The 25,864-nt window shown below is 38.3% G+C and overlaps 1 protein-coding gene and 1 long non-coding RNA gene across 51 annotated transcripts in view; one reads left to right on the forward strand and one right to left on the reverse strand.

Annotated features, from left to right (window-relative positions):
* The window catches only part of MBNL1 (muscleblind like splicing regulator 1), a 200,492-nt gene that overhangs the window by 99,026 nt on the left and 75,602 nt on the right, over positions 1-25,864 (forward strand). The window lies entirely within an intron of this gene.
* On the reverse strand, positions 2,410-17,324 carry LOC103551745 (uncharacterized). Its single transcript, XR_545070.2, has 4 exons — positions 17,125-17,324; positions 12,499-12,551; positions 11,851-12,024; positions 2,410-4,183 (listed from the first exon to the last, which is right to left on the reverse strand). It is a non-coding gene; the product is annotated as an uncharacterized lncRNA (long non-coding RNA).

The raw sequence follows: 25,864 nt of genomic DNA on the forward strand, positions 1-25,864 counted from the left end.
ATTACAGTGGTTTAGAAAAATTTGGTGTGTTTTTCTATCCTATTTTCAGTTAGTTTTGATGGTAATTGTTGTTAAAGGAACACCACACACTGTATATTTTTAAACATTTAGGCAGCAGCGGCAACACCCATAAATGTATTGGATGTCTTTGCTGTGGAAAAACAACCCTGGGCTTGCCATTATCATGGCAGGTTTTTACCTGCTGGAGCAAAGGGTTGAGGAACCGGGTTAAATATCAGTGTGAAATTAAGGCTCTCTGGAAGTCTCAGGACGTTATGGAGAGCATAGTAAACATTATTACAGCATGGGAACAGAAAGACTGGTTGCAGCAATAAACTGAGGTGGGACTTTGAAGAGAAAGGAAGACAGCCTTTGCTGCCAGAGAAGCCAGCTCCCATCCGCTCAGTCCTGGCTGTCCTGCCGTCTCCTGGGGCTCACTCCGCGGGAATGTGTCCCAGGTACTAAATAGAGTGCTGTGTAAACACACTCTTTAGATATTTGAAAATGCTCAAGTAACAGTTCTGCAGGGGTTACTGTGTAATTATTTCTAGCTGCTGCATTTATTTATCTTGGTACCAATTTATAGAGCTAGTTTTTGACAAGTGTTACCTGCAGTGTCTTGTTTCATAGTTTGAAAAAAGCACATAACATTTAAGAAAAATGCAAACATCAGTGGCTTTATTCAGTGACTAGAACTGGAAACTTATTGCTTACTATTTCATAAATCAGTAGCAGAATGTAACATTATATCTGTGACAGGTTAAAAAACAAAACAAAAAAATGGAAATTTGGACTTCTGAATGAACAGTTTATCAAAACACTAGCTTCTGATTTTATCTGAGCTTTACTGTAGAAAGGTTTTACTATTTCTACAAAGCCTAAAGGAAACCAGTGAACTAGAAAAGCTGAATATCATTTCTGACTAATCTATTAGTCATCCTGATAATAGGAAATTATTTAGTTCCTATTTTTTATAATAGTCCATCTTGAACGATAAAATCGCATAGCCCACTCAAAGGTATTTCAGGAAAATTGCTGTGATGCTTTGGGGAAAAAAGTACTACTTAAAAAGTGGGCACAGTAAGTGTTTTGCATTATGCGACTATTTAAATCACTCATTTCTCAATCTGTAGGAAATCTGTAGCTGAAAATGACCTCAAGGTTTATAGTGTGGGTGATTAGGGATGGGGCATTGCCATTTGCCAAGATAAGAAATGTAGGTGTTAGAATTGCTGTGTTCTTTCTTTTTAGGGAGAATAAGCAGGATTGCATAATTGATGTGGTTGAGGATGCTTGGATTTGCAGTAAAATTATCTCAAAGGCATTCACATAGAACTGACAGTGCTGTGTCATATTCAGAGAGAGGATGTACAGTAAGAAGAAGGAGATAAAGACATCTCAGTGCATCTCTCTCTAATCAGCCGTCAGAAGGGAGAAAAATCAAAGAAAGTGGCAGAGAACAAGCAGATTAATAAATAGTAGGAAAAGGAGAATGGAGCATTATCAAGAAAGGCAAAAGAGAAAAGAAGGAAGTAGTTAATGGTGCTCAGTCCTGCTGAGAGGACCAGAAATGATATGAGGACACTGACTCTGACAGTTAAAAGGATGCTAGTGACCTTGGAGAAAGCCGTTGATCAGAATTGGGAGAGAACACACAGAGTCCTCACTGCAAACCTGATTCCAGGAAGATGAGTCACTAGTAAGTTGCAAGATATGTATGAGGACTCAACAAGTTTAGACAGCCCTGTAAAGAAATTCAGTAATAAAAAGAAGAGAAGTGGGTGTCCGCTGGAGAATTCAGCAGAGAAGATTGTTGCGGAAGAGAGGAGGTTGTAATTTCCATTAAGGGAAGGTACGAGAGTAAGTGGAGAGAAGAAGGAAGATGGGTGGAAGCAGGGATGAGGGAGCACACTATAAAGTAGAGAAGTTGAGAAGGGGTCAACAGAGTGGGTAGAGAGGTTGACCTTAGAGAGGAAGATGAACCAAACACTTCCCGAGTCAGATTAAAGGAGAAGATGCTCAGCCAGTGAGAGCCCTCTCCTTCACGTCACCTCCTCTGTACCTTCAGTTGCATCTTGTTGTCTGGGTGGCTCGCTACCTTCTGCTCACACTCCTTTGCGTATTGCTTTTTAAGTCCTTTAGTTTAACTTTGCTTGCCATATGGTCGCACCTTGACTGTACGTTTTGTGAGAATGGGGCATGTTGTACCCCTGTACACGTTGCTTAATAAGCTCCCTTTTCATGTGATTCCCGCATGTATTTTCAGTAACCCCAAAGGCCAGTGCTTTGGGGGGAGAGGTTTTGCAGCCCAGCCTGTCCGTCGTAGTGCAGGGCTGAAGGCTAATTAGCTGCCTGTGTGAACCTCAATTGCTGTTTCTAAAACAAGTCCTCAACTTCAAACGAATGGGACAGGTTACTATATCAGACTTTTTTATTTTCCTGGTTAAGAAAGTTAAATGCATAACAAAACATAACTTAGATCTCATAAGTGGGTACTTCTGAAGCCAGGTGAAAATTTTAACTATAATTCGTTGTAGAAAGTGAAAACTTTGACTGAAAAAGAAAATAATTATGATAAGACAAAACTTTGTGAAGTAAATGGTTGCTAAATGCTATGGTTTGTGCTACTATTTATATCAGCCAAATAAGATTAGGTTGTGTCCTCACTGTGGTCTCATTCACACTCTGGGCACAAATCCCACGAGCAGAATAGTCGAATTATGTTTTCTGATTCTTTCTTAGCAAAACTAATTCTAAGCAAAAGTTAAAAATGAAAAGCTATCCTTGCCTCCCATTTGGAAAACCCGTAGTAAATATATTTCTATTTGTTTATACTAAGTATGTTACTACTTGTTTATGGTAAGTATGTTAGTATTTGTTTCATGGTTACTACTAATCCACTTTCTTTACTTTTTACATAAATGATCAGTGATCCAATTTTTTAAAGGAGAGCTCCATAGACACAGAAAGATTATGAACTGGCTACTATTTTAGTGGTTTTAGACTCAATATTATACTGAAAGTGAAATATTGTATCTAGTTAAATTTCTAAACTATGTAAAGCTATAAAGTTTATAATGTAAGGCACTGGATTTTATTCCTCCTGAAAATATTTGGTTTCATTTTTCTTCAAAATAAGTAGAGACAGAAAAATGGAAGGGTGAGACAATATATCTAAAGAAGTGAAATGTGGCCAAGGACAACTTTCATATATTCATTTCTTTGTGTTTTTATTATTATTATTATTATTATTATCCAAAATCATTTAGAACACTGATTGATTATGACCATTGGGCAGTTGCATAAACATCTTATTTTCTTCTGGAAGCGCCCAGGGAGGTATGAGAAGGCCCTTTAATTGCACTGGAATTTTAAATTGAACCACAGTGTTGCCCTGACCTGCCCTCTAGGTTCACCTGAACCACTCTCCAGTCTAGACTCTCCTCTCCAGCCTCCGGGCAATTTTTGCACCTATCTCATTGTCTCACATTCGTGCCTTCTCCTCATTCTGTCTTCTCATAAAAACCTCCCACCCAGTTTTCTTAATTAATAACAACTCGTCCTTCTAGACTCCATGCCAGTGACAGTTCCTCTGGGGAGCCTCCTTTGGTCTTCCCATTCCTCGTGCTATGGGAGATGTGCTTCCTGTTGTCATTGTTGATGGATTCGAGTCCTCTGGGATGCAGCAGGGACTCTGGCCCCAGCTCTGTATCTCTAGTGCTTGCTCTATCGTGGACACGCTCCTTTAGTGTTGCTTGAGTGACTGCATGCACCGGTAGCTGTTTTGTTTTGGACATTAAGCTAGATTTTATTCTTATTTGTTAGGGAGAAGCATGGACATAAACTTTTTGCATTATGTGGCGTGTTATTAAACTAGTTGAGGTCTAGTTTGTAATGAATAGTTTACAAAAAAATAGAAATAACACTTGCAGAAATACCTCCCTTTTTAATTAATGCATAGACAGATTTAAACTATGTCTGATATATGTTTTGATCTTTAATTTGAGGGTATCAGGATAGCCTGTGATTATTAACAAAAATACACCCCAATTTCAGTGGCTTATCCCAGCAAAGATTTATTTCTTGCTCTTGTAAAGTCGATGGCGCATGCCTTCCTCCAGCGACTCAGGGATCTAAATTTGCTCCCTTTTCCTCCAGCGCGTGGCTTCCGACGTAGCTGAAGCTACAGCAGAGAGAGATGGGGGAAGAACATTGGCTTCTAGTCGTCTCTTCTCCGAAGTTAAACCGCTGTTTATGCTCAGGGTCCCTGGGCTAGAATTATTGTAAGGCTCAACAGAGGCTGGAAAAGGTAGCCTTTGGGGTACTTACACAGAGAATCAGTGCGTGGAAATTGACCAAGCCAGTGTGGGTTCTGCTTTGTCTCTTATGTTCTGAGTTTTTGGGGGGCAGTGATGGAACTGGCAGACGGATAAGAGGATAAGAGAATTCACTGGGTGAATTCAAGTGTAAAACATTAATTCCGCAGCTATTAATCGAGTCCTTGTTATATCTCATGTGTATTAATTCCTGAAGAAGGGTCTGTCCCAAAGATCCTAATCTTTTTGGCTTGTGGTCCATTTTGAGAATCTGATCAAAGTTATGAAACACAATACACATCAGCACTTAACCCTAAAATCTGGCAGACAAGTTTAGGGGTTTATGAAATCTCTGCAGCCCAGACGTTTGGTTGTTCCTTAGATATAGATTTATTCAAGGAGAGATGCAGACAATAGACGAAACTGTTGATAAAAGCATGATTGAGAGTCAGTGCGAGGAATGCCTGGTAGCTTTTAGTCATGGTCTCTCTTGCTAGCCTGTTCTGTATGAGGCTTTAACGATAAGTGGGTTAAATTTTTCACTGTTTTTTATAGTTGCTTTTAGAGAATCAGTGCTTTGCTATTAAAATATATGCTTGAGTTTGAGGGTCATACAGATTAATGAAAGGACTATAAGAGATTTCCATTGCTTAATTCTATACTCCAGGTCCCTTCATTCTTTAAAATTGTGAAGTGGATCTGTTAAACTAGAGTTTTGTATTCTCAATTACTTCACTCTAATTTTACATGTTTCACCATATGAAAAGTAAATGTCTGCCCCAAAGCCCTTCATTTAGAGGGTAAAACAGGGCATATGTACCCTGTGTAAAGAAAGTTAATATCAAGTTGACATGTGTTTAATCATGCCTTTAGAATTATTCCTCTTCAGAATTAAATACTTCTTCTTCATGCCCATTTTACAGATGAGAACATTGAGATTCAGAGGTTTTGGTTTTTTATTTTTGAGGAAGATCAGCTCTGAGGTAACATCTGCTACCAATCTTCCTCTTTTTGCTGAGGAAGACTGGCCCTGAGCTAATGTCCATGCCCATCTTCCTCTACTTTCTATGTGGGATCCTTACCTCAGCTTGGCTTGCCGAGAGGTGCATAGGTCCACACCCAAGATCTGAACCCTTGAACCCCAGGCTGTCGAAATGGAATGTGCGAACTTAGCTGCTGCGCCATCAGGCTGGCCCCGAGATTCAGAGTTTTTAAATGATCCTCCCCAAGTCTTTGCTCCTACGGACATTTTTATCTATTTCAGCAGTTTTCTGAGTAGATAGTAATTATTTCATCAAAAGTCTGCTCTCCTCACCAGACTTGGAACGTACTGAAAGGCCTAAGTTCTCTGTTATTTATCCTGATTCCCCCGGAGCCTGGTACTTATTTGGGTGCTCCATACATGTTTATTGAGTGGAGGAGTGAGTAAATAATCCAGTGAAAGTATTTTTTTAAAAAAAGACTGGCACCTGATCCCTGCCCAAGTGTCCGTCCGACAGGCGGAGTCGCGTCGTGGTTTGGTACGGGGACATCAGAGCTCGGCTTCACACACCAGCTCAAGCTCATGCTCCATCAGGGAACTTGGCGATAGCATTGCCCATTTATAGTGTTGATGTGAGCATTAAGTGAATTTGTCTGTGCAAGGGCCTGGAGCAGTGCCTACGTCCAGTTTAATTTTGCTTTACAAATTTAAACCCCAAGGATGATGTAATTAGGACATAAATATTTAAATTTTTCGCTGAAATAAGAATTAGAGAGGGGATATAATTTGACATTGATTGAATAAAAGGAAGCAAAATATTTTAAACTTTAGCTTATTAGTATGCATTTCCATAATCCTGGAAATTGAGATTAAATTCACAGTTTTAGCATAAAATATTTAGGTGCACATTATTTAAGATATCATAAAGTTTAAAAGCACTTAAATTTTATAAGATTATAAAATTAACCTTTTCTTCCAGAGTTTATTTTCTTTCATTGTCAATTGAGCATTCAGTTGGAAGAATGCAATCACTTATGAGTGAGCAGAGGATGTGATCCTGCCAGGCTAACTCTGTTACTAGATATAGTCCAAAATTTAGACTAATATACTGAATGTAAGTGTTCGCCTGTTGTTCTTGTAAACAATGTATGTTTCAAATCCAATTTAGTATGAAAATTATCCACTAAATGTGACTCTCTTTCCAAGAATTATTTAATCAGCTTCCAGTAGATTTCAGTATTCTAATAGATTTACAACAACAAGCAACACAAGATCTCAGGTGTCTTTGCCGTGTGTTGGCTGGAGTCGTCCCGGAACACGAGAGAGTCACCATCTTTGCCGCCAACATTACCTCTTGCCCAAGTGAACTGATAAATAGCTGTCACATGAATGGCCTTTGTGGCCCTTCAGCCCACCAGAGCACAGGGAAGAGAGCCTGCTGCCTTTTAAAAATATATATATACAAATTTGCTTCTGGCCTCACTTCCATGACACTTTGTTTCTCATGGGAAGAAGCAAGAATTCCAGAATGACGTGCAGTGGAAAGACTTTCTGCCCTCCTTTGAGTTATGTACCTTGTAACCCAGCACAGCGGAACAGCATGCGCTGGTGATAATCATGAGACGCGAGCATCGGTTTCCACAGTTTTATGAAACTGTTTTCTGATTCATTAAAATGTGTGCTAAGGAAGACAGCAGTTTCCCTGACTTATGTTTTATTGTGCTCAGATGCAGTTTTTATAGTCTCAAACTAAAATAAGCAGATATCCCAGCACACTTTTTATATATAAAGACTGCACAAAGAATTTATTACTCTGTTCTTTTCTGAGATTGATTAGACTTAGTGTCCTTCTCAGTTTTTATGTGCCACCGACAGCATTAAACTGTTGTGAGTTAAGCCTGTTACCCCTTTATGAAAGATCTTGACCAGTATCTGCTCCTTAAAAAAAAACAACTGAGTCCTAGAATGTGCATGGAGGCAAGGGAGCAATCTGGATTTGCCTGACAGAGGACACCCTGAAGAGAGGTCCTGGGTTTAAATATCGTACAGACACTTCTCCCCTTTTTCTGTAGTTCTTAGGGTCAGAAGTTCAACTGTTCGTGATTTCTGGTCTAGGAGCCATGGAGCCCTCTAACAGGGCGTTTGTCTTCAAGTCTATGCTGCTTGGAAAATTGAAGTTAATTATGTGGAATAAAATAATGTTACTATGCCCTCAGAAAATCAACTTTATTATAGAAATTATTTTCTTCTTAGTTTTCACAATGATAAAAATATTATTTTTGTTCTCTATCCCAAAGGAGGTGTGTACATGTATGTATGTGTGTGCACATGTGTGTGTGCACATGTGTACACTCTTGTAGTTCCCCAAACAGATTTTAAGGCAAAGTCATGCATTTCCCCTGTGATATTAGCATGCTGATAATCCCAAATGTAGTGTGTCCTATGGTAGGGAGACAGCTGAGGAATGAGAAGACCTTGTTCTGTCCCCAAATTCTTCATTTACTGTTGGCGTGACACTTGGGCTTCACTTTCCACATTTTCTAAGCAGAGGTCATGGAGTCCTGACTTACGAAGGATGCCTCGTCTCTCTCTCCAAGCTGCTGGGAGGATGTGATCATCGACAACCCAGTACAGTCCTTTGCCCAGAGAGGCCCCTCAGGAATGGCACTGTGGTTAGTAATATTAGCTGCTATCCTTGAAAGTGACATGAGGAAGGAGGCCAGTCAATTTTCAGAAGCCCTGATTGTAGTCAAGACCATTGCTACTCATTAATTATATGATCCTTGGCCAGTCATTTCACCTCTCAAAGCTGGTTTCTCTACCTAAAATAAGGTAGCATCCGCCTTGATGACTTCAAATGACTGTTGTGAGGATTATAGAAAATAACAATGTGTAATGTAAATGTAAACAGTGGTAGTGTTCAAATACTATCTTTGGTACTAGGTTCCCATCCCTGAGAAAGGGGCCTTGCGGGAGCAGGGGAATCACCCAGAGACTGCATGTGGGAGGATGCTTAAAGACCACTTTCGTTTCAGTAATGTGATAATTAGGGTTCTGAGAGTGTGTGGGGAAGGGTGGTGGAACAGGAGAAGGGATATGTGGAAAACGATGTCAGAGAAATTGAATCTCAGATGGTGTCTTTCTTTTTCCCACCTTATTCTTGTTTCTTTGTGTTACTACTCCTATAGGATCCTGATTATAGCCTGACGTATGAATGAGCGATGTTACTGAATAGGGAAATCTAAGCTTCAATGAGATAACATAAAATGATCAAAGCAATGAGATGCAATGAATTAGAAGTAAGGTTGGCCCATGTCATGTGCTGTCAGCATGTCAGGATATGGCTGGTGGCAGACGAATGAAGAGAACTCATGTTGGAATTGGAAATATGAGGATCCACTGGGTCCATGGAGCAGAAAACACTTGAGAAGTTAAAACTGAAGATAGCGGCGTGTGTGTGTGTGTGTGTGTGTGTGTTAAGTGAATATTTGTGTAGGTTGTGTTTAAGAATAAAAAGCATTTGTTAATTTCAGAATATTAAATTTCATATGCCACATCAATGTGGATAGCTTTTAGCATCCCATGAAGAGTCAAAATGTGTGTAAGGGAAGAATTATTAGACTTAAAAAATAAATTGTGATTCAAGGAGCTTTAAAGTCATGTACAAGTTTATCCACTACTTAGAAGTATGTCGTTATCTTTGATTACTGATATATTTTATTAAAGATACTTTTCATTTATTCATATCTGAACATAAATGTTTTCAAGAAGATAGTAAGTGTAATGTTCAATCACTGGCTCCTTAAGAATTGTAATGAGCTTGATTTATGAAATAAAAAGACAAATGATTAAGGAGGAGTAAAGGAGAGTTGAAAATTACCTTCTGGGGTTTAAGTGACTTGTTAGAATAAAGGATAGAAAAGAAGGCAAAAGCTATTTGAAAAATAAATATCTCATTCACTTTTAAGTATCCAAGTTCAATTAGTTTTCTTCCTAATTGGTTATCTTTCATTTGCTCTTAGGAATGAAGAGAATGAATTGAGATATGCAAGTGACAGCATTCTTTTTTTTTTTCCTTTTATTCATATGGATAGAATGCATTTTGCTTCTTTTCTGATCGTGCACTGCATTAGAAAGCACTTGTTTAGCTGTCCTTGTCGTCAAAGGAATTGAATGATCCACCGTGGTTGATCTCTGAATTATAAAAGGTGTCATCTGGTTTTTAAATTAATGCATACATGTGTTGTAGGAAGATATCAGTTGCTTAAAAGTACGTTAACAAATATCTTGTATTTGTTAATTTCTATTGAAGGGAAAACAATTTGACTTTTTCAAAAGCTATGTTTGGTACTTATAAACCAAGCCTAGTTATTCCCCTGGAGGTTAAAACCTTATATCCCCAGAATGACGGAGTTTAAACTTGTCCATCTCTTCTATCAGTTGACTTCAACTACATGTATAAGCAAGAGATGGTTTCTGCTTCCTTCTTAGTTGACATTGGCAGGAACTATTTATATCTATATTTTGAATTAGGCACTTGGACAGGACAGATGACATCGCAAGTTTCAAATCATTTGACTTACAAGAGGAATCCAAATTGATTTGTTTGCTAACAGATTGCTGAACTAAATTTCAAAGATTTTCTCCTTATCTCATGTAATTTTTATTTAAAATGTTATTCAGCCAAATTTTTCAGTTATTGTTTGCCACGAGATGCCTAGTTGGTTTCTGACTGTCTAAGTGGGATGGATGCAACGGTATGCTGGTAAATGTTTAACAACCTGTTCTCTGAGGGGGAAAAAGACCCCCCCCTCTTGATTTGTCATGATTGCTGATTTCTGTGGTAGAAATACTAACACTGTGACTGATTTGAAGCTACCAATATGAGGTCACTGAGTAGAGCTGGGCAGAGATGCACACAGTCAGCTGATGCCAGCTGGGGCAAGGGGGCCTCAGCATGCCCCTGGAGGGGTCGGCATCACAGAATCCCTGATTTCCATTCTAGGATTTGAGGGAGGCATGAAGTAAGAGATAAACGACGGCTCTGGATAGCTCCACTGGTGTTATGAAGGGGATTGCTGCAAGTGAGCCTAGCTGTGTGCTCCAGGCCCCTTCTGTTGGAAGAGCCAGTTCCGCCATGACTCATGGTGAGTTAGGAAGCTAGAAGAGGGTTCGGACGTGATGTAAATCGTCTGTGTTGCACAGGGCCTATCATTTGCAGTCAGACCGGACTCACGCTCTAAAACTCAAAGTAGAATCATACCCCAAGCATATTCCCAAGAGAGACTTAGAAAATTATAATCTTATTGCCTCTTGAAAACGTTGGCCTTTTTCCTCTTTGTTCAGCTTCTTCCAGGATACCTGCTTGTCAGGTTTCTAGTAGATTCTTTTGGCTTTGTCATGGCAACAAGCACCTTGGCCAGGTCCCTAATGATTCTCAAATGTTTAATTATCTCTAGTTTCCAATATGCTGCTTCTGTCACTTTTTTAGTATCTTCACCCTAACACTTCTTGAATAGGTCCTTGGCCTGCGCTTTTAATCAGACTAGTATTCCCTTGCTTCTCCCCTCCTCCAGGACAGCTTCCACATTTGTGGGAAGCCGGGGCAGCCCCCTTTTGTACCATAACATAACGAAACTGTAATAAAAGCCCCGCACCCATTTCCGAAACCCTGGGGGTTAAGATTAGTGATAGTTGGAGATTATGCACCCGTCCAGTAATTATCTGTGGTCATACTAATACAAATTTTAACTTTTTTTGATTGATAGAATCCAAGTTGAACAAATCCTTCCCTGCTTATTCCGTTTAGATCACTCACTTATCCTGGCGTCTCCTTCCCTTCTCCCTTCCTACCCTTCAAGTCATCTCAGGAGTCACCCTTTCTGTGAAGCCCCCTCTTGTTAGCTCCTCTGCTCCCAGACCTGTTAGGGCTTCCTCTCTTGTTCTTCTCCTTGGGGCTCCCCTGGCATTCCATGGACTCTCTGTAAGTGCCTCGACATTTATTATAATTCCTGGCATTTTCCTCCCCAAGTTTTATTTTAAAAAATTTCAAACCCAACAAAAATTACAGGCTAGTATCGTAAATACCCATAGACCATTCAAGTAGATTTGCCAAGCAGATTTATGGATTCCTACACACTTTTTCCCCCAGAGGAAATAAGTTATACATGTCCGCTCCTTTTGTTTCATCCTTACTGAGATCCTCCTGTCCTTGAATTAATTATGCTCAATAATTTTTGACAGTTTATTTCTTGATTTGTTCATTCATCAAATATTTATTGAACAGCTACTATGTAACAGACACTGAAGCTGAACCTTGAAGGTTTCAGTGAGTAGATAGCTGGACTGTAGAATATGTATATAATTGAGGATGGTTAGATCACAAGGAGAGGATAAAATGTTACCATTGTAAGTGGAGAAAGGAACCCATATACACAGATCTATGAAAGTACCATCATTCATTGATGCAGTCATTCAGTTACCGACATTTATTGTCTATTCTCTACCAGGCACTGCCAGGTGCTCTGAGTGTGAACAGATGAGGCTTCTTACCTTTAAAGAATCCAGTCTCCTGTAGGAGACAGAGATCTTCAGAAAATGCAGTGGATTGTGCTCACCGATGGAAGTCCAAGGGTATATGGAAATAGGAGAGGGGGCTGGGTAGGTTTCCTGAGTCATTGCCGTGATGCTTGGGTAGTTATTTGAAGGATAAGGATAAGGAGTAAGCTAGGCAGATAAAAAGAGAAAGCACATTTGAGACTGAAGCATCGGTATATTTCAAGTCAAAGAAGCATGAAAAAATAGGGGATGTTCCAGGAACTGCTAGCAGTTTGGTGTAACTGAGGTGGCAGTTGCCAAGGGGCAGTTATGAGAAAAGTAAAGGCACAGGGCTGGAGGTAAGGCCAGGTCATGAGGGACCTTGTGAGTGGCACTGAAGCGTTGACTCTTAAAGGCCATGGGGAACCACTGAATGAATGATTCAGGTGGGATAGGATAGATACCAGCTTTGTGTTGTAGTAAACTTACCCCCCAAAAGATTGTGAAAGGGATAGATCGTAGTATTTTTAATTTGGGGAGACTAAATATTGCTGTAATAGGAGCTAATTCAAAGAGTGAACGTGATTCAATGGCAGAGTTAGGTAATTATTATGCGTTTAATAAATTAACCAAATTGTTAATACCTCAACCCATGTCTCTTACCCGAGAACCAGTTTTATTTTCTTTCAGACATTTTCTCCTAAGATAACTGGCATCTAAAATAAAAAAAAACTGTTGTTCAGAGCTGAGAGTTAGTACTTCTACAGCTGATATTGCTGTCTGAAAGAAAAAAAGAGAGAGAAAGGAGAAGGAGGAGTTGCTGTAATTAGACACGTGGCTTTGCAGGGTGCTGGATGACATTTAAAGCATTTTATTTCTTGCTGCAAAACTCTTTCTGTTGAGTAAATGAGTAGGAATTAATCAATGAAAACATGACAGTGATTCTGGAGATTTTATAATTGATGTAATGTTTTTGCTTATTGGACCAATTAAGCCTGATTGACTTGCACATTGCAGCAGCTCTGACAAAGCACCCATTGGTCGCATTTCAATTCTCGGTGCTCACTGCAGTGCGGATCCACTGGCAGGATCTCTGGGCTCCAGGATCCAGTCAGAGATGGCATTCATAGCAATCACTTATGCAGATGTTTAAAGTCTATCAGTTCAAAATACTCACCTAGCTGTGTTAGTTCAAGATACCACATCCTGTTTGTTTTAAATGCCTATGAACCATCATCGTAGCTCTTACTTTAAGGTTAACGCACAAAAGAGTATATATCAACTTGATTTCTGAAGGGCATGTTATTAAGTTGATTTTCATGTAGACCAGGCTTTCTCAGCCTATCGATACTTTAGACCTGAAAAATAGTTGTGGTAGGGGCTGTCCTGTGCATTGTAGGATGCTTAGCAGCATCCCTGGCCTCTACCCACTGGATGCCAGTAGCAATTTCCCCTCAACCTTTAGTTCTGACAGCAAAACTCGTCTCCAGATATTGCCTGTTGTCCTCTGGTGGGTAAAATTGTCCTGCTTCAGAACCATAAATGTAGACATTTAAGGGTTAAAATAAAACAAAAAAGGAGCAGTTCAGTTGACCTTCCCATGGGCTAATTGCATTTATTCACGTCTCAAATATCTATATCCATGTTTATATAGATACAGCTAAAGATGTAGATACAATGTTTTGGCATTTTGCTGAGTGTTCAAATTTAGGGATTATTTCATAGAATGAAGAAATCTGAAATATCTGTGAAATGGTCTAAATTAATATTCATGTGAAGTTTCCATATTTTTAAACTTAATGTAGAGAGAAAGGAAACTGAATCATAGAAATGTGTATCAAATAAAATAGGTGACGTTCCATAACAAATTTTATATTTTTACGTAATAATAGCAAAATTAGGATTAAATTTGTAAGAACATAACACAAAGATAATTCTTTTCAGTCGTGGTTTACAATATTGGAATTATACATTTGTTTTAGAATTTCATTTTTATCTATACATTTAATAGTTCTCACTTTTGAAATAAGCTATTATTAGCATCTGAAAATAGCAGTGAGAGATATAAATTTAAGTTTTCATAGGGATTTATACATACCTTACACATCAAGAGCCTAATCTTTGTTCTGAATTGTTAACAACACAATGTTAAGTTTATAGACTGAGCCATGAGATGCCAGGGTAAAGGATGCTGAGGTGAGGGTGCAGTAGGGACGTGCTCCTATCATTACGTTGACCAGAGGTATTGGAATTCCTCCAGCTAAGTTCATAGACGACTAATAAGTTTCAAAGAGGACAGTGAAGGTGGCAGATAAAGGAATAAGCTCAATGAAATTAATTTCTGTCTTAGTCCAGTATTAAACTATTTCTAGCATTTTTTTCCGATAAGCTTTTACCAAGCGCTGACTATATGTTAGGTGTTGTGGTGCCAAGCTAGGTACTTACACTCACATGGTTTCTGTAAAACAGCCCACTGAGGCAATTTTGATAGTCCTGTTTTAGAAATGAGAAAACTAAGAATTAAATGCTTAGCTACATGACATTTAGTTGGTTAATATCAGAACCAGAATTGAGCCTAAATGCTGCAACCCCTTATTGACTGGATATAGTCAACAAGTACCGACGATGTGTGGGTACTTTGCAATCAAGAAAACATTTATCAGTTCCTGACCTTTTGCAGATAATAGTCTTCATCAGATCTCCCTCACGTTTCAGTCGTCTTAGTGCTTTTTCTGAACCATAATCAAGAAGGAGATTCATCCATCACACAGCTGATGGCCCCAGGGAACATAACTTGTGTTGATACAGTAGCCATGTTCCATTAAAACCTTTTCCATAAAGAGAACCTCTGTCAGGTGAATTTTTTGTTCCCACAATATATTATAAATTCAAGATGCCCTTATTCTTCATGTACGACTCCTGGCATAGAGTACCTTCTTTCTCTAATTTGATCACTTAAGGTATGTAATTGATGGAGACTATAATATCTTCTTTGTTTAGCAGTGCCTGCATCTTTTATGTTTAAAATTCCTGAAGACCAGAGACATCTGTGTACAATGTAGCTATAGTGTGGCTTACAATAACTTTGTGTTCTGGTTATCTCAGCAAGAGATCACTTGCAAGGAGACAATGCACCTTTGTGACTCCTGTTAAAACACTGCGTGCCTTTACATGCCTAGAGTATGTACAGCATGGCAGAGGTAAGGAAGGATAAGTTCGTTACATGCTTGCCATCACTGCAGAAATGCCCCTCCGGGCAGAATTGACATGGAAGTTGAAACCTATCTGACATCTCAGATGATATGGGATACAATTCAGATGTGTCCTCTGAATTGTAAAACAAAAGCTGTAACCACACTAAGTATGTATGGCCCCAACTGACCCATTAGTGAACAGATTTAATTCGGAAGTAAAAATCTAAATATCTTTAAAACATTTTATTTGGAACGTATTTACAAGGGCAAACTATTTTCCAAACCTGGTCCTGCCAATGTGATTTAGCTTCTCATAAAATATTTTAAGATGGTAAATTCAAGTTTTGACAAAAACCTCCAACCTGGAAAAAAAAAAAGTCAGTTAAACGCAGTGAGAGAGACTGCCAAAGAGCAGAGAGTAGATCTGTTATCATCATGGTGAAAAGGAATCCAGTTTGTTTCTTAGGGACTTGTCCTGCCTTTTTCTTGGTGTGCCCATTTTTGAAGTTTTGGCAAAGATCCAGGGCAGGCCATGTTAGGACCTTGGTCACGAAGCTGCTGGCAGCCCTGGAAATGGGCTGTTGTGCCTGGATGATGGACGGTCTTCCATCACACTGAGTTCACCATATTTTGTAACTGAGTTCTCCTCTGGGAAGCTCTTCAGATGATACCATTCACTAAATCTGTATACTACTCAGTTTAGGATGGTTGTAGGTGGCTTATTTAGAAAGCATTTGACTATGCTAGAGATTTGAAATATATGCATGTCATATCTTTAGTAAACTTAACACCTGTAAAATCTATATTGGGGTAAATTTCCTAAAGAGTAATCCTTAAACTGTGTTGTTTAGCGGTTCATAAGTTTTGAAAGTAAAATGGATATGTGGCCTAAAATATTTTCTGATAATTTTTATAATTTTTAGTCCCTTTTATTACTTGGTTAACTGAGTGAAAAATTATCGCATGGCTTGACTTTTCTCTTCAGGTCCCAGCAAACAGAGATAAAAAGGTTGAATGTTTGCTATTTTCACACTGCTTCACCACAAGGCAGAACAATTCACAGGTTAATGTGGTTGTCTTTTGTTCTCTCTGCAGTCTGATAGCCTTTCATTTTCAAATTTTGATACTTCGAAAGGGGTGAATGTAATGGAGCCTTTAAGCTCAGTGTACCTTCCTTAACTAATTTAGAGATTGTGCAAGGGTACTGGGGCTTACGTTGGTCATGTGAAGCAGGTGATTTTTTTCTCCAGAAAATCTAGCTTCTGAAAATAGAATTAGGAAGGCTTTGCTTAATTTTATTTTGTCTTAAATATAGTTTGTGAACAACTGCTAGAGCCTTGATGTTGGTGTAACGGAACTGCATTATTTTAATTACACAGTTCTATTAAGCATCTTTCAAAAGGCTGAAAGTTTATGCAGTTTTTTTTTTTCAGGAATTCCAGGATAGTTTCAAGGGACTTTTTCTCTTCTGAGATAATCTCTCAGTTTAAAAGGGGAAGATGTCTCTATCATATGTGTGTATACATACGTACATGTGGTCTATATGTGTGTGTATGTATATATTTAGAGAGAGAGAGAAGGAGGGAGGGAGGGAGACAAATATTTGGACTCAGAGATAGAAAGGAATCTTTCAAAAGCATAAACAAGGAAGCCTGTGTCAGGACAAACATGTAAAAGAGGGCTAAATCTGCCACAACTTAGTAGAAAGGCCAGACTCTGATATTCCATGAGCCTTCATTTCTTTAGGTACAAAATTGAATGGTTGACAATGCTATTTCTAAATTCTATTCAAACTCTAAGATTCCACAATTTATTAACTGCAAAATTAAAATTGAAAAACCAACAAAAAAGAGTAGTCTCAATGATCATGGTGAAGCTGAAAAGCTGTTAACTGGGCTTGTAATCCTAGCCAGAGGGCTTGCTGCTATTTGAATATCACGTAACAACTTTCCAACCTTGAATACAATTACTGTCAGAAGTGTCTTATTCTGGTTTTAAAGACTAATATATTTCTGATTTCAAGACATAATTTTTAGAGAAAGTACACATCTTTTATCACATGTAATTTTCACCAGTTGATTTTTATAGCACTTACTTTTACTCCATTTCAATCCATTTTTCTTCTTATTTTGCTGTGTGAGTCGTCTTGCTGAGCTCTGCAGAGTGTAATGGAATATCCTCGGCACCTAATAAGCTGGCAGATCCACTTCCGTTTGAACGTAGATGCTGTGGAAAATTTAACCGAATTAGGCTGTAAGGCTTCACTTACTTTTAAGTGGCTCACGGTGGAAGATTAATGAAGGAATCTTTCAGTTTATTCTTTTATTTTGGAAATGTAGCAATCTGATGCTTTGCAAGGATAGATGATGACAGGTGCAAGACTGAGATTTAAATACACAGGCATGAGGAAGAAACAACTATCGCAGCCAAGTGGGAAGGTGAACAAGTTTTGGAATGTCGTAGTCATCCTTTCTTGTTTCACCGTTCGTTATGAAAATGAGGGACACCCAAATAATTGCTTACGAGTGTCAGTTATTTCAGATCGTGAATTAAGACATTTTCTTTAGATACCATCTCATTTGTCCTTAATTAACAATCAAGTAATAGTTCGCAGAATATTAGACATTAATAATTCCATGTAGCGAATATAGACTGAAATGATGCAGTGTTCATAATTCTGTAATGAAATTGAGGATGTGTTATATATTTATTTAAAGTAATTAAAGCTTTAATTCTAAAGGGAAAATGCATTAGACATAGTTTATATTTGATTTGGTTAATTTAGGGAAAGTAATGATTTAATGCAAAACTCCATGTTTGTTTATTAAATAAATTTTTTTAAATGAAGATTTTCAACATATGTAGAAATGGAGAGAACAGTATAATACACCATAATCCAGTGTCAACAAATTTCAGTATTTGTTAATCTTGTTGCTTCTATCTTCTCATTTTTGGGGGGGGGGGGGAGGTGGGCTTGAGTATTTTAAAGCAAATCCTAAATGTTATCTCATTTCTTGTGTAAATGTTTTAAGATACGTCTTTTACATATAAAGACTTTATTAAAAATGAGGATCTCCTTTATCTTTTCTTCTTTAGAAACATTGAAGCCCAGCTATAGAAAGAGGACTTCTAAAATCGGCTCTTATCTTAAATTTACTATGTATGGTGATTTATTACTTGATAATTTGAATATTGAATTTTGAATATTTGAATACTGAATATCCAGTTTTTAAAAGTCCAATGAAAGACTCGTTTGGTTTAGTTTTTTGTTCTGTTTTGTTCTGTCAGAGGAGGGGGTTGGATAGAGAAGGGCCACTTTCATTTGTTGGATGGTGGGCACGTGCAGTGACCTGATGAAAACAAGATGCTCGGAGGCCCCTTCGCTGGGACACATCTGCACGGCTTTCTGCGATGGTGTCAGCCACCAGCGTCTCCAGCAGCCCTGCGAGTGATCACTTCCCAGCTCTGTCATAAATCATTAAGTAGCCACACTCCAGTGGCCTAAACTCACAGAGCTGACAGATATGCCCTGGCATTTCCCTTCCGAGCCATGGTCATTCAAACCGGGTTGTCAACCTGGAGTCAAAGGAAGCCGACTGAAAGCGGGCAGATTGTGATTGCCAGGAAAGTGAAATTGATGTTTTGCTTGCGGAATAATCTAGATAAAATTTACCAAGCAAGATTAAATTGTTCAGTGTGTATCGGAACATGGAAAAATAATTGGAAAGCTAGAGGAGGGCTTCCGAGATGTTGGAACTGTTAACGAGAGAGATTGCCACCCCATCACCCGCTGCCCGCCGCCCACACATCCTTTGCTCTCATAGGTCAAAAGAGGACTTGGGAAGTGGGAGTAATTTTTTTTCCCACGGACAAAAAAGAAATGACTTAATCATGTTATTTCTTGGGACATGTCTATTATTATTATATCTTATTTATATGACAAAGAAGATATCTCTTAGACATATGTATTATAAGGAGTTAAGGTTATTAGCTCCTTTGGAGCATAGTTGCATTCTGCAGTGAATGAAGATGGGTTTGCCCCAAAGGAGTTTTTTTCTTCCTCAAGGAAAGCATCAATGCTAAAAGGCTCCTCTTGGCAACTTGTTTACAGCTCTTCTCACAATGAAGTGTAGAGAATTGAAGATTAATTTCATTGAAATCATAAATGCACTGCAATCTGTAGATTATCAGTTAGGATAAACACCATGATTACTGTTGAATTATGCATACAAATATTTACAACATCCTGGATAATGAATTCATAAAAATAAGTAATAATTATAATAATAGAGACCTAGTACTTACATTTCCATATATTTCTCACATCCTGAAGGGAATATTTTCCAACTGGTTAATACTCTCGTATAATTTACCAAGAGTAAGAAGTATTTGCAATGCAATGTTAGCCACATTTATTTCCCTTAGACTTCAGAAAACTCAAGTTTACATATCAAACTTTTGTTTCCTGGAGAAATTTCTAAATATTTTTATATTCTTGCTACGAAATATGTCAATATATTCTTAAATTAATAATTTGAAGTATAATATGGAATTATGTTTTACAAAAGAAGTTCTTTAAATTTCAGAAACAGTTTTTAAATTAATGACTAAAATATTTAGAATTAAAAATGTAGTTTTTCCTTAAGACTGTATTCTGTTAAATTGTTCAGATATGTACAGATATTTGGCTCAGACATCTTAGAAAAAACTCCTACATATTGTCTTGGAGAAATATAAATTGAACCGCACTTTGTTTATCTCTCCTGTTGAATCGTTTGTTTAATATAGTGATGTAGTTCTGCCTTCATAGTCGGAACCTCGTAAATTAGAGATTCTTTGAAAGTACCATTGTTATTTGTGGGTCATACCTGAAATGTGAAGCTGTTTTAGAAGCAGAATGAAATGTTTATGGTGGATAGACTCGCTGACTAATAGTTGCTGGAAACCTCCCATCTGTCAGATTGTTATGTAGATGATCATATGTTAGATGTGGTGAGAGGAGAGCCGAAACCTAGGGAATCTAAGATAGCACTGTTGACAAATAGTGTACTTTCAGGAATAAGAGGTTGTTGTGAAAAATGCGGGAGCTTCAGATCGTTTGTCCCCAAAGCATTTCTTTGCCAGTGATCTGAGGGACGCAGCGCTGTCCGTCCGCTTGGGGACTGGGATTCTGCGGCCTCACCTCAGGGTCTCCATGCCGTTCTGGCTCTCCATCTTCTCCTGGTTGTGCTTCCCTTTTCCTCACTTCCTCTTTTCCCTCTTCTTCCTTTTTCCTCTCTTTCCTTGGACTGAAAATGTGATAGGGAGGAGGGGTTGTGGTTGGTGATTCACAGGCCACCTTCCTGTTTCTTTAATACAAAACCCGAACCATGGTAGCGAGGAAAACACAGCAGTGACAGTGAAGCTCTTCCAAGCAGTTGGAAGATTTTCATTGTGAGTAAGAAGCTATTAATAATGGTAATGATCGTGCCTTTCTTCAAAGGTGTCTTCCTTTTTGATAAGATGATGTTCTCTATTTTTAGTAGAATTATGCTCCGAGATGACACTTTTTCCACTAGACTGGCCAGGTCTTGTTCTGATGTGGGCCTTTGAATCTGGACTGTTGGACACTCCTGGCTGCTCTCCTGCTCAACCATCTGCGGAGATGTGGGCCTGCAGGAGAGGCGCTGCAGCTGGGCTGGTCCAGCGCTCAGAGAGCCTGCGTGGCCACGCCCTGATACCTCCACTTATCAGCCGTATGACTGTTAGCTCATGCCTTCAGCTGTTTGTGTTCCAGTTTCATCATCCTTCGTTTGGGGGTGATACAAGTGCCTATGACTAGGATTGGAAGGGCTTAAAGGAGCGAATACACGTGAGGCACTTACAACAGGGCTTAGCACACATTATATGACGATAAATGTCAGTTGTCATTATGTCTCCAAAGACAATTTACTGATGGAATTAAAACTTATGCTGTGACACGCTTCACTGAATTTGGAGGTCACATGCATGATTCAGAATCTTTGGCAGTTACTTGTTTAGAATTCTTTAACATTGAGTAAATTAGCTATCTTCTACAGTGCTCTGAATATATTTTAGTCAGAACTATCACATTAATTTATTTTTTATTTTTATTTTTTAAAGATTTTATTTTTTCCTTTTTCTCCCCAAAGCCCCCCAGTACATAGTTGTATATTCTTCGTTGTGGGTCCTTCTAGTTGTGGCATATGGGACGCTGCCTCAGCGTGGTCTGATGAGCAGTGCCATGTCCCCGCCCAGGATTCGAACCAACGAAACACTGGGCCGCCTGCAGCGGAGTGCGCGAACTTAACCACTCGGCCACGGGGCCAGCCCCCACATTAATTTATTTTTTGATAAAATGTACAGCTGTCAAGTACTGGGCACAAGGATAGAGTATGAAGAATATTTCATGTATTCTTGCTATCCTAATGAGACATAGTGCACTTGTTCCTATAATATTTATCGATTTTAATTGTTTGGTTTTGTGATAAGAAAGTTCACATTTTACTACGATGAAATAGATATAATGCTGACATATTTTTAATGCTGTTACCTCTCTGAATTTATTTGAACATTTAAAAATATTTCCTACCTGATATTGATATAATAACTAGACAGCTTTTGCAAAACTTTTTAAACGTGCCTGTATCATTTATTTTTCCTATGAAAAATTTCCTCTTTGAAAATTTTCACAGCTTTTTACAATTGCAGTAATATCAAGAAGTCATACCCAATATACTATGTTATATCATTATTAGAAGTTTTTAAAATGTTTATTTGTAGTAGGCTGAATACTCTATGAACTACATTTTGATTTGTAATATGGTTATCCTGCATGTTTAACACATACTGAATAACTTAAATCTAGATTGGAAACAATGGCAATTAGATAGAAAGACTTGTCTAAGAAGGTGCCACTGGTATTTCTAATAATTAACCTTGAGTTTTTCTATTGAAGACCATAGCAAATTGACAGAATGTACGCCGAAGCAGGAATTCCTATATATGTAGCTCTCTGCTAAGTGCAAGTGTGGTTATTTCTGAAAAATTTTACCAAAATGTGTCATCTTTCACCAACCAATGATCGTTAATATTTGGTAATGACTTTACAGCACTTTCCCTTGCAAAGGAAACCACCTATGGATGCACAGTAACTTTTCTTGGAGGCTTCAATAATAAAATTGTTTCAGCTTTTCTTTCAAACTGTTGTTTTGATTGTGCTTTATATTTTTGGCAAGATATTGTCTGCTTTCCTGGGACTGTTCCAAATCGCTCAGAATTGTCCTCATTAAGTTTATTGGAACACAGATTTTCTAAATGATATTAGAATAATTGCTACAAATAAGCAGCAAAGAACCAGGAGGTATAGTAGGGTGTGGGTTCTTTTGTTTCTTTAGTTTTGTTTTGGGGTTTTTAAAATTTGTTTTATTTTGGCTTTTTTTTGTTTTGGTCAAAGATTCAGATGGAGTTCAAGTACCCTGCCTCTGCGCTGTCTGAAATGGTGCAGGAGTCTAATTTCCTGGAGATAGACTGAGGCTAATGACAGAGGATGCTTCCACTATAGGGCAATTGATGACCTTCTAAATAGGTATCATTTCCAAAAGTAAAACAGAGATTAAAACCACAGACTGCTGTTCCTAATCTGCATGAGTTAATATTAATTCTAAACCCAATGGTCTCTTCTTCAAGATTTCAAGGTATGAAGATTTTTATGCCATGGTTCAGTAGTACATTGCAGGTTGTATAACCTTGAGGTCAAGAAATTTTCCTTCACTGTTCATCACATACTATATTTTCTCTGTGTTTGAGAAATCTCCTTTTGTTACAGATTTGAAGTTTAAAAGATGCGTCATAGTATAAAAATAGGAAGTGCCCACAAAATCCAGCATTAACAGTTGTAGAACATATTGGTCCTTGAATGCCTAAAATAGAGTGCCTGAAGTGATTAGAGGAAGAAAGAAAGTGGGATAATTTGAGAATTTGACGCTCTCCTATCTTCCTAGTTGCTCAAAATGGATTCTTTCCTTGCATCAAAACTCTGACTGGCACTGCGCCAGCCTGGAAGGAGAGAGAGAGAGAGAAGGTGAGGGAATGGACGGGAAGATGAGCGTGGATGGAGGAACTTTCAGGCATTAATTGATTACTGGGCATAAGCCTCTAAAGAGATTTCAAAAGAGGTTTTAGAGCTTCCGCCTTGTCATCCTTGCCCCCGAAGGCTTGGCTAAATATATCCAGTGTTGTGAGCGTGAAGAAGGAATATTTCTACTACCTTCATCCATTATATTAAGCTCTTCATATGGAAGTTACTACATTTTCACACGCTATATTTTAATGTGGCTCTTATACATTTTCCTGTATTGGGTTTATTTTTTAATCAGTTATGAGTGTTTATGCACTTCAAATGTGTGTATATTCCACTGCATGTTTCTCTCAGCATTGAGTTACTAGTTTTTCCCTCTAAATTTTGATACATTTTTGTTTGGCATTACACGGGAAGACTCTTTGAATAATCAAAATATTCATAAGCCACTTCCAAGATAAGATTTCTTTTCTTAATTAAATAGCAAGTTCTTATACCATAGCATTTGAGGAGCACGCAGTAAGTTAAACAGGGATGGCAATGAGATGGAATAAACTGGCTTTGTGTCAGAAAATACCCCTATTTTTAGATGGATCCAAATGGTAAAAATCGTACATCTTTTCCCAAACTTACGTTTTGTAATATATGTTTTTATTATAAAAAGTTTTATGTTTACATTATATTTCCATAAGAGGCAGCTCTAAACTCTGCTCATTTTCAAAATTATTTGTAACAAAGCCTGGATTGAAAGATGAACACATCAGGATTTGAGGAAGTGTGTGCAAATATGAGTATATCTGAAGGTAACAGAAGCTTCTAGGTTTCCTTTCTAGAAGTATATCTCTATACTTTAGGAAGGCCATAGAAAAAGCCCAGGGCATATTGAATTAGTGTATATCCTTACTTGCTAGAAAATAAAAATAAAAACAAACTTTACCCATAAGTGCACACTATTTTCTTAAGAAAAATTCCTGTTTACAGTTTGAATATTTTAAACTTTAATACAACATAAAAAGATGAATATGTCTTTTTGATTGGTTACTTACTTATTGAAATATTATCGCAGAATAGTGAAATGTGTCCTCTGTTGTCTACTGGAAAATCACTTATCAGAAAATTCATTTTGGTGATGATCTAGCATATTCAGTCGTTAGCAAAATCTAATTTTCTTTTACTTTTCGACATTCATATTTCTGTGAAAATTGATCTTAATTTAATATGCCAATAATTGTTCTCTCCATTCACATATGTTAATTTCCACCTGTGTTTCTGTGAAAGGTGTGTTTTTATCTCTGATTAAAAAATTTTATCTAATTTAGCTTTGTAATTTAATAGGGTGAGAAAAGATTAAAGTTTATGTTTTTCTAAGATGAGTAACTTGGCTTCCAAATGATCAACCCAGTCAAAGAGTTTAGTTATTCGATGTCCCATCCTTGTTTGATTGATTTATTACTTTGTTTTTCAGCTTCTCCTTTGACACCCTAACCTGCTTCAGTCCAGGGCTTATGGTTTTTGAGGGCAGGGCCATATTAGGTGTTTGGGGTATTTGTCAAATGATTTAGAAACAACCTTGGAGTAACTAAATAGTCATAACACACACCTTAGTTACCCCAAGGAAGGTATATTTAGAGTTGTTTAGTAAACACAGGTGGTGATGTTTGATCAAGTAAGCAAATATAGGTATGAAATAGTTTGCCTTTAAACCCACTTGGCAGTGGAAGGGCCAAGTGGAAAACTCTCTGAGAGTGCTCGCCGGCTTGTCTCACGTGGGAGTGAGGCTGAATGCACTGACATGATTTATCACTGCCCATTCCTGACACAGAAGGCCACATAACATTTGTAAAAAGGGACAACAGCTGGAGAAAGCATACGTTGTGTTAGGAGGAGCAACTCGAGAGAGAACGGAAGTAAGACTTTCCTGCCCCTTTCCTAAAACTTCAAGTAATTCGAAGTGTGAAAGAGAAAATGAAACTTTGAAAGTCCAAAATAAGTGGGAAGACTCTTTTTTCTGGAGACTCTTTCGTTTTTATAGTGCTTCTCCTGTCCACGAATGCTGCTGGACCTCTGTCCCCGCCCATTATGCAGCGCGCCTTCTGTCTTTAATATCTTGCCGTTGGAAGAGGTTTGTCCTCAAGGGCAAGATAAGCAGGAGTTGGATGTGTCCTGTTCTGTTATCTCTTCTTCTCACATTGGGCAGGGGCTACCTCTTTCTTATTTTTCTTGCCTTTTGAATTCAGTTTTAGTTATCCTGATGTTTTCCTGCAACTTCATTTTGCTTTTTTGCTTTACCATTCTTGGTTCTATAATGGTTATAACGCTTATTTTGTGTATCACTCCACACTTACAAGGGAGGTTCTGTATGTTCTTGAGTCTCCCGGTAACGTCCCTCTCAAGGACTGGTTCTTGCTGAGAGGCCGTGGGGCCATCCCTCTAGTCCAGCCACAGGAGGAGGGAAGACCTGCTCGGGTCCCCTCTCTGGACACAAGGGCGCGTGAGACAAGGGCTCTACTGTAAGGTAGTATCAACATTTGGTTTCGAAACAAATTTTGACAGAATTTCTCGGAAATCTCTATTCCTCACTAAAAGCTTCTCTATCAGACTGCTTTCAGAGAACGCTTTTGTGCATACTGACTTGCTTTTGGATCCTTAGGCAAGCCCCACTTTCTGTAGTCTGTAACAACTCCTGCAATGGGTGGACCCTGGAATTCGACCTTCAACTGGAGATTCTTGCACACTTCACAGAACCCCTAAAGGA

The sequence above is a fragment of the Equus przewalskii genome, chromosome 15, assembly GCF_037783145.1.
Source record: "Equus przewalskii isolate Varuska chromosome 15, EquPr2, whole genome shotgun sequence".
NCBI classification, from domain to species: Eukaryota; Metazoa; Chordata; class Mammalia; order Perissodactyla; family Equidae; genus Equus; species Equus przewalskii.